General features: G+C 31.7%; 1 long non-coding RNA gene across 1 annotated transcript; it reads right to left on the reverse strand.

Moving 5' to 3' along the window:
• Positions 1-6,241: 6,241 nt before the first annotated feature.
• On the reverse strand, positions 6,242-7,709 carry LOC146873198 (uncharacterized). Its single transcript, XR_014981776.1, has 2 exons — positions 6,927-7,709; positions 6,242-6,371 (listed from the first exon to the last, which is right to left on the reverse strand). It is a non-coding gene; the product is annotated as an uncharacterized LOC146873198 (long non-coding RNA).
• Positions 7,710-9,377: the final 1,668 nt, after the last annotated feature.

The following is a 9,377-nucleotide window of genomic DNA, read 5'->3' on the forward strand; positions in this document are numbered from 1 at the left end:
TGTACATATCCATGTCGAATACCGTTATGAGGTATGATCTTATTGGAATTGTTTTCTTGACTATAAGGATATACATATTTAAGACGGAAATATTTTAATATCAAAGATTAATATTATTAATCGTGAGAGCGCAACTATGAGAGCGTTTCTAGATACGGTCTCACACCGGACCAATGATGATAGTCGATTTGCACAGAGAAAGTTTCTCTTTCTAAGTTTCTCTTCCTAATAGTCACAGTTATAGACCTACTGATCACGATAAATAAGGGCGGCGATACTAATAAAGGAAGCTAGGATAGCGTAGTAGGCCGTCAGTAAAATACCGCTCGCCGCGTTCCCGAAAATTAATTGGAGAACGCGAATTTCTTTGGAGGATCCTGTGAATCTCGTGAGATGCAAAACAATATAGTGTGAATTTGTAGTTATCACAATATATTTGTCGTAGTATGATACAATTGTTGATATGTTCTTGTGTAGTGAAGTATGTTGGCTATTTCTGAGCCAGTAATGTAATAAGATTTGGAGGTTTGGATGTTTGTGAATTTAAAGAATGTAGTTTTGACTGCTACAATTTAAGTTGTACTGGATACCTCTGTTTAAGGCATAGCTAGTGATATTGGTAAGACTCCGTTGTCTTACTAGTGAATGCGACTGTGTGTAGATTTCTCTCGAACTATCCATGAAGTTATTAATGAATTTGGAAAGGGAAATGGAAAGGGAGGATTTAAGTAAAAAGTACCTGGAACGGGAAACCGATATTTTTCTTGGTAGTGGCCGTGTCGAGATAGATCGAGAGAAATATTTAATCAATCTCATATGTGGTTATTTATCCTGGTGATTGTGTGGATCCATGAGTATTGCATTGATATTTGAAAGGTAGATATCCGGTTCGACACATTATCGAAAATTAAGTATTTTACTAACTATGTCTAAGTTCGGGCAAATGTGGCGATGTGTTTTTTATTTTATCGTTTTTTTAGCGATTATTCAAAGAATTCCCAAGGACAAATATACCCGAAAAGAAAATCCATTTTTTTTCTTTTAGTCCTCTTGATAGTTGAAGTATTACGAACGAATGCAGAACTTACACGTGTTTTGCTCGTTTAATAAAGTTGTAGTAGAAAAAAAAATATCGCATATGTGGTTTGCTCCTATTTAGTGATACTAATTTTTCGTCTCGCCGTAATTGCGATGTATTAAATATACGTATTTTTAGATTAGGAAGGGAAGTTGTGGTTTCGAGGGTTTATGTATTCAACGATACTAATATTTTATCACAAATCATATTACGATAAATTTTTATTTATTTCTGGTTATAGAGAATTTTTTTATCGATCCACGATTTATGCGACGCGTTTAATTTGAGCCATTGTAAATACACATTGTCTCTTTTCCATCGTAATACCTTCTCCATCAAGTAAACGTCCGAATTTTTTACTCTTGTTAATACCAATTCATAAAATCCTGTTTCGATTTCGGTTTTCCATGAATCTTGAATTATGTTACAGAGTTCGTGCATTTCACGGATTTAATTTTAAATATTTCATTGGTCCAATTGGCTGTGTATCTTTTTATCAACAGTTGCTTGTATTTACTGATACGAATAAAGTCGGCAATCTTAAACTTGCCTGAAACAGTTATTTTTACATGGCTGCAGATAAAAGACAAACGTTTAGCGGAATTTTTCGACGCCACGTCCATAGATTTTATGCCGATCGTTCGATGTTATGGCTAATATAGTCGCGTACGAGTTGCTATAATATTTTAAGCCATTTATAATTTTTATTGTAAATAAACGATTTCCACATATTTTCTTTGAGAGTTCTGTTTCAGGGTTCGATGATCGATGCTTTCAAACGCTGCACATGGAGTAATCACATTAAAAACATTTTTGTTGTAAAATTCTTTTTTATTGTTGGTTTGTAAATTCGTTTGTTTCGTCTATGCTTTTGCAAAAAGTCTTGATTATGTCTTGATCCTGTTTTGTCTTCGGAGGTTCCGTCCACGCGTATTTATAAAATGTATCGCTAACCGTTAAAATGTATTGAAATTTTAGTTCGTGCTCAAATATGCTCTCATATTCATTATGTCACTTGCCAAAGATCATCGTATTCTTTGATGATCACGTGTCTTTTCAAGAATCTTCTTCTAATTGGTGCATACAGCTCTTTCACTAATTGGTTTTTTCCTCGCTCATTTCTTCGATTTCCAGAGCTCTATTAGAGGTTTCCAGGGAATTTGAACTTTCTTTTGGATTTCTACAAGTTTCAATTGGAATTTTTTGATTCACTTGTTTCCTTCGTTTAATAAATTATTTATTGTTTCTATTGCAGTCAAATTATTATCGATTTTATTACATATTTGTTACTGTACCTCGTTTATCGCTATGTTGAAATGTTTGTTTCCGTAATCAATTCTGTCAATTCCTTGTGATGATCCGTCAGATTTTTGATTAATATAGAAGCTTTGAAATTCGTACGTGTGAGGCCAGTTTACAATTTGAGTACTTATCTTTTTCTCCTTTTCGCTCACTTTCGTTTAGAATAATTAGATAATATCGTAAACAACATAGATCTTTCATCGTCGAATTGTTTATTTATTTTTTTTTCTTTTCGTCTAATATTTTTTTCAATGCACATTTATCTGTTTCTTAAAATATAATCTTTCAACAGTTTATTTAAAGACCTAATACGGTCGTCCAAATAGATTTTATTATTGGCATTGGTTGAATTACTTGATTTCTCTAAAAACAACTTTTCTATTTTTCATACTATAACTGTCGTGATTGTTGTTGAAGAAAAAACGCTTGCTCTTCTTGTCTTCATATTATGATCATCTTTTTTCGCATTGAACTTGTTAATATTCATATTCGCACAAATTGAATATTTTTTAACCTCGCAACGAATTATATAATAATATTCGCTTTTCGCAACTTATCGATAATCGATATTATCTCGTTATTATACGTGGTGTGATCGACGTTTCTGAAGGAAATTTAAAGCCACTATCTGTGGACGAGTTCGTTAGGATCGTTTCAGTGCAGGTAGCCTATAGATGGGTCAAATAGTGATATTTTTATTGATGATATTCTTATATTTGTATTCTTTGCTATCGATAATTTAACTTGTGGACGGACAATTCCGTCGATGTATGTTCATTTGTATTATTATTTTTATATATTTGATCAGATCTCTGTCATAGTATATTGACGATTTGAGTTATTTTCTTTCCTTACGTTTTAAAAAATGATATTATCGTTTTCATTCAATTTGAATGAAGTATCATCAAGTATTTATTTGTTAACATTTAAATAAACATCATACACATTACCAATTTCTTTATTAGAATCGGAATTAAAAAATAAAGTTATATATTTTCGAGATACTTTTCTTAAATTTTTTTGAAGCATTTCTGTAAAATTTTCGGTATCGGTAAATGTGATACGGAAAGGTGTAACATTCAAAGATAAAGATGCTGTCGAAGCATTCAATCTCACAGAAAGATCCGCAGATAATGTTTCCTTTTCTCGAATGAATGTTTTCCGGCGTACAGTTGTATCGTCGAATTTCCTTTTCTTCTTGTATGCGATGTCGCTCTTACTACTTTCACTAAGGTTATTATCGCTATCGTCGTCATCGTTGTCATCATCATCGTTGTCGTTATCGTTATCATCATCGTTGTTGTCATCATTATTATCTTTTTAAAATTTTTTTCCTTGATATAGTCATCGTTATTATAATCTCTTTTATTTTCACATCATTTTTGTTCATAAGAATCTTGTTGCAAAAGTGCGGTATTCGATTTATAAAATTCTTGTAAAATTTCATCGAATTATATTTTGTGTCATTTAAGTTCTTTGAAATTTTTTCGTATCATTTAATTCATTTTCGTTATTTTATTAAAATTTGCTTTTGTTTGATGTTCCGCTCTCCTTTTTTATTTCTGTTTGTTTCTCTTTTTTTCTTTTTTTCATATTTGATAACGATTCCATTAATACTCATTTGTCTAATAATGAAAAGTAAAATCAAGTTATCGATTCCACAAATAGAAGATCACTAATTTTTTATGAAAAGTGTTTTGAAATCTATACTCACATAATGCCATAGTCGTTGAAACCACTTCTATATTGTCTTTGAACGTTGCTGTCTTTATCTATTAGGGAAATTTTTTTCTCTATCAATAATTACATAATTTTAAAAACTTATTGTAATCCATATCTGTGTTAATGTGTTTGACTTACATGTATCGTGAATTAACATTATCTTGTTGAAAAATCATTACAAAATTAGCATTATCTCTTATGAAATATTTTGGAATTTTTATATAAGTTTGACAAAAATAGAAGTTGTCTATATTGGAATGTCTTTCAATGGAAAAGTATTCTCTTATAGTACATTACTTATCGCAAGCCACGTCATTGAATATTAATTTTTGAATCGGATAGAACTTTTTTCGATAGAAATCACATCATTGTCGTTCCAAATACCCAATATCGTCTATCGCTGACAAAATATTTTCACGATATCGATATTTACGTTGTTGCAACGATTTTGAATAAACGTAAACATTTTTAAAACGTAAACTGTTAGAATTTTCTATCAAATCTATTATTAAATTGGTTTTTCTACAATTGGATGACCCGCAAATAATACTACGTATATCGATAATACGTATTTGTTCCTTATCGAACATCGTATTCTCACACATTTGAATCGTTATTGGTTATTTTATGAAATGTATAACGATGATAAACGTTACGAGATATTTCAATAATTACTGTGATTGTCATAATATTTCTCTTATTTGTAATAGATATAGTACAAATTAATAGTTTGTAGTTTCTTTTCGTTAGTACATCAAAGAATGGTGGACTGTAAACACTATTTAAAGAAATTATGCAAATACATTGATAGTGAGCGATTATTAATTACTGTGATCGATACGCTCCCTGTTAAGTTACATATACAAGGTTATCATTCTTGTGATCCAGTCATATTTACAAAAAAAATTTACAGAAAAAATTGTCGAAAAGAAAAAAAAATGTAAATCTGTTTGACACTGTTTGTCATGCACACGATATTAGATATTTAAAACATGAAAATGTCTAAAAACGCCATATAGCGGATAAAATATTGGCAACATTTATTAAAAATGTATTACCACGGAGGTTGTAAAATTTGGATGAATATAAAGAGAAAATTGAATGTTGTGAAACAAGGAGATTTAATTTTGTTGCTATCTCATCTTGAGATGTTAGGTTCTCACGTAGGTAATGCGGCAAGTATTGCTTCTGTAGTTAATAAAGTAAAAACTCAAAAGTATGAAGAGAGAAAAAGAAAGAGGAGATGAATGAACAAACATAATGATTTACCTAAATATATGAAAGATAAATATATCGATGGTCAACTACTTGGCCATGAGATAAAGTTATCTTCGTCTAAACTTTGTGATAAAGTTTATGTGGATAACAATGGCATCGCTTCGATATTTAATGAGATGAAATATGAAATAAATTGAATTGAAAACGATTATAGCAAAAATGTTGATATAACTATAGAAACTACAGAGTCTGTACAAGTACAGAGATTTCTGCTGTGGATTAAATAAATTAAATACGAAGTGTCGAAAGTCTGCTCAAACGGATTTTGAAAAAAATCTTTAAAAATTAATGAACAATTCTGTATTCGGTAAAATAATGGAAAATGTTCGTAATCGTATCGTTTAACTAATAACGAAATAGATAACGAAGGACGATAAGGTATTGGTTTGTTTCTCGTAAAGCTCAATTTTTATAGAAGAATCGTATACAAGGAATTTTAAGAGTTATTTAAAAGAATTATACGAGATATTTTTAAGATATGTTTGTACAAATGCCATTACAATTACATATAAAACCACAATTAAATATAATTGTAAAATATTATATGCTGATACCGTTTGATATATCAAATTTTACATAATGATATTCATAAAATTTTGAAGAAAGATTTGGTTTGACACGAGCGATTATTTGATAAACAGCGTGTACGATATACTGTTAGCGAATAAAAAATTATTGGATTTGATGAAAGATGAAAATAATGGAAGAATTATGCGCGAATTTATAGATTCAAAATCAAAAATGTATGCTATAAGAAATAGCGATTGTAATTACAGACTAATGAGTTTGATTTATTTGTGTGAGAAAAGATGGGAGAGAAAGAATGAATAATTACTCAATGTGCTTTTATTACACAACGATGGTCGATTCGCTTTATATATACTTGTGTTATTTCATTTTCGTATAACTGTTTCGCTTCTTTTCTCTAACAACATTGACTAGTTCAAGAGAATGTGCTTGCGTCGCGACGCCTCGCCGCTGCGGAATTTTTCTGAAAGAACACGAACGACACACATTGAGTCACATAAAAAAAAATAAAAAATGATGCGTGATTAATTTTGTGCACAAATAGCTAAATCTCATATTACAAAAAGTATAACCAATAAATACATACATTCAACGAAAAATTAATTTCAATGATTATTTAGAATATTAGCTCCGTCATAAAATTAAAATCGAGAAACAGAATTGTATAACAATCATATAAAGGTTATACGATAATATAAGATAAAATCGTGCATCATTCATATGATGATAAGCGATATATTTTTAATGATGATGTAACTATGTTACCATAGGATCATTATTCTATTATGAAATAAAAAATTGTTTGATTCACAAGTTTTATTTCTTCATCACAATGATAGTAGCGCGATATTTTCTCATTTTATTATTTTTAATTTTTCTTCATCTTATTTTTCAACAAGATAAGAAATTTTTTGCTTTTTTCCCCCTCATTCTCGTTTCTTTTCGAAACCAATTTCGGAATGAAAAATAAAATATTTCTTTCCCGTTTTCCCTTCATTTCTTTCTTTTCCACACTCACGTCTTTAACTTATTCTTGCCTCCATCATCGTTATCTATCGTATTCGTGTTCTTCGAAATTCCCATCTGAACGTCGTTATTGCGCCTACTTTCTATTTTTTTATTTCATTCATCAGATCAGTATCCTTCAAATTTTTATTAGCATTATCGTCTTTTATTTCTTCTATTTGTTTTCTTTTCTTTTCTTATCGTTATCGAAACGTTATAAAAAATGACTTTGTTGTATTGGCGTCGGACTTTCTTCGGATGTTTTTTCGCGATCGATGTGTCGTTCACAGCCTTGGCTCTATCAGCTACGTCACCGTTTATTCCTCTTATCGTCAAAGTAAGAACGGTGGAAAATCGTCGCGCTTCACGATTGGAAATATCCTCTGTTTTCTTTTTCCTTTTTTCTCCTTCTTCTTGCTTATCTTTACTCCCATATTTATGAATTTCATTTTAGTTTTCATGATGGCTCACACAGCAAGCGAGGAAGTTCTTTCTCTTAACGATGACGCATCTTTCGGTTCTGCATTTTTGCATTCGTCCAACCAAAATTTTCTCGGCTTCGTTTCGTTCTTGAGATCTTTAATTCGAAAATAAGCGTTATCGTGCTCTCTGCAAACTATGTTCAACGAGTTTACGTCTTGATTGCTATGCTCAAGTCTTTGTAATACGGTACATGTAATTTGAATGGAAGCACATTTATAACATTGTTCAAATGATTTCGCTTGTCGTCTTACTTATAAAATTCAAAAGACTATACCTCTCTCTCAAAAGACTATGCGTTTTTTCTTGCCTCTTGCTGTCGGTAGGAGGTAATTGAGAAAAGCAACGAAAGCGCGATCGTATAAATACTTTCTTTTTCTCTCTCTCTCTCTCTCTCTCTCTCCCTCTTTCTCTCTCTTTCTATTCGTCGACGACATTCACATCCCACCGAATCCTCGGCTCAACAAACGACAACGACAGCTGAACCTATATTGAGCATCATTTTTAAAAACATGGTCCGTTGCTATCTACCAGCATACTTTGCGTGATATGCAGCCTATCCAATTATGATAAAATGAACGTAATGATCGATCTGTTGAAAAGTCTGAACGGTCTACGATTTGAAATCATTTATTTGTATTCAAAATCGCTTCGAAACTGAAGTATCGTTACTTGCGGGATTTATTAATAAATGTGGGGAACGTTGAATATTTTTTATTATCTGATAATAGGGATATCGTTCCATCCGCGCAAGTTCTACCCAGCTCAATATTTATTTTCGATGACGTAGCATGTGACGATGAAGAAGTAATGAAAAAGTACTTTTCGATGAGTAGACTTTTAAACGTGGATTACTTTGATCTGTTTCAGTCTTATGCGAGAATACCGAAGCATTTGATTCACAACTATGTCAATATACTGATTTTGTACAAGCAAGATGGAACGAATTTGCGACACATCTATAACGATCATGAGAAAATGAACACGCCATACGATAATTTTCACGATCTCTGTACCGAATGTTGGCAATGGAAGTATGGATTTCTAGTGATAGACAAGGATAGTCATATATCCAGAGGATGTGATTGACGAGAATTTAACGAGTACGTCATAATGAAATAATCCCAATCGAACGAATCCCAATTGAAGCTATGCGTCAAAGTAACATCATCATTATCATGAATCAAAACAAAAAAAAAACGAAAGAGGAGGACTGTTTCAAAATTATAAGAAAAATGCGTCGAGAAGGAGATCATTGTGTGAGAAATAGATAAATTCAGTATTGCGATACATGAGAAATATTTATCGTAGAAAGTTCGAAAAATGGATATCGCGTGGAACTCGAAATAAGTATTAGCATCGACCTTAACCTCAATGTAAGAATTTCAAGCACGCGATAGCGGATGGGTCTTATTGAAAATATTCTGTTTATCGGTAAGCATCAAAAAGTACCAACCCTTGTTTGTTGGATACAACGTAGTCACAATATTCCCTTGAAAGATGTACTCGAAGAAACCGATGATAAATTGCGAGAAGGACGCATGCTTCTTACGGTTTGTCGTAGCGAATTTGTATTCTGTCAACAATCACGTTGGCAGAAAATCTTCATATCTGCACCCTACGATTATGCTTATCACTGAGGGATTTTCATTAGCAACGACAATGAAGCAAGTAGAAAAATCGGAACATCTCAACGTATCTCCGTAAACATTTTCGTATGGGAGTAGAAGGAATGCATACCGTCTGTCGTTACGTCGAAAAAACGCGAAAATATGTGAATTTCATTTTCGTCGTGATATCGAATGATCTCGTGCGATATTATTTCGATTGCATATAAAATACATATATCGAGACTGCTTTCGTCGCAAATGAGCAACCTACGACACAAAAAATAAATCTGCGAAAGGAAAACAATCGTTGAAAATACAAAATAAAGTATGCACAATGATTCTTTTTCAAAGATACGATTCTTTCCGGATGACCT

This window comes from Vespa mandarinia, chromosome 2 (genome assembly GCF_050613455.1).
Source record: "Vespa mandarinia isolate Hongniang chromosome 2, ASM5061345v1, whole genome shotgun sequence".
Taxonomy (NCBI): domain Eukaryota; kingdom Metazoa; phylum Arthropoda; class Insecta; order Hymenoptera; family Vespidae; genus Vespa; species Vespa mandarinia.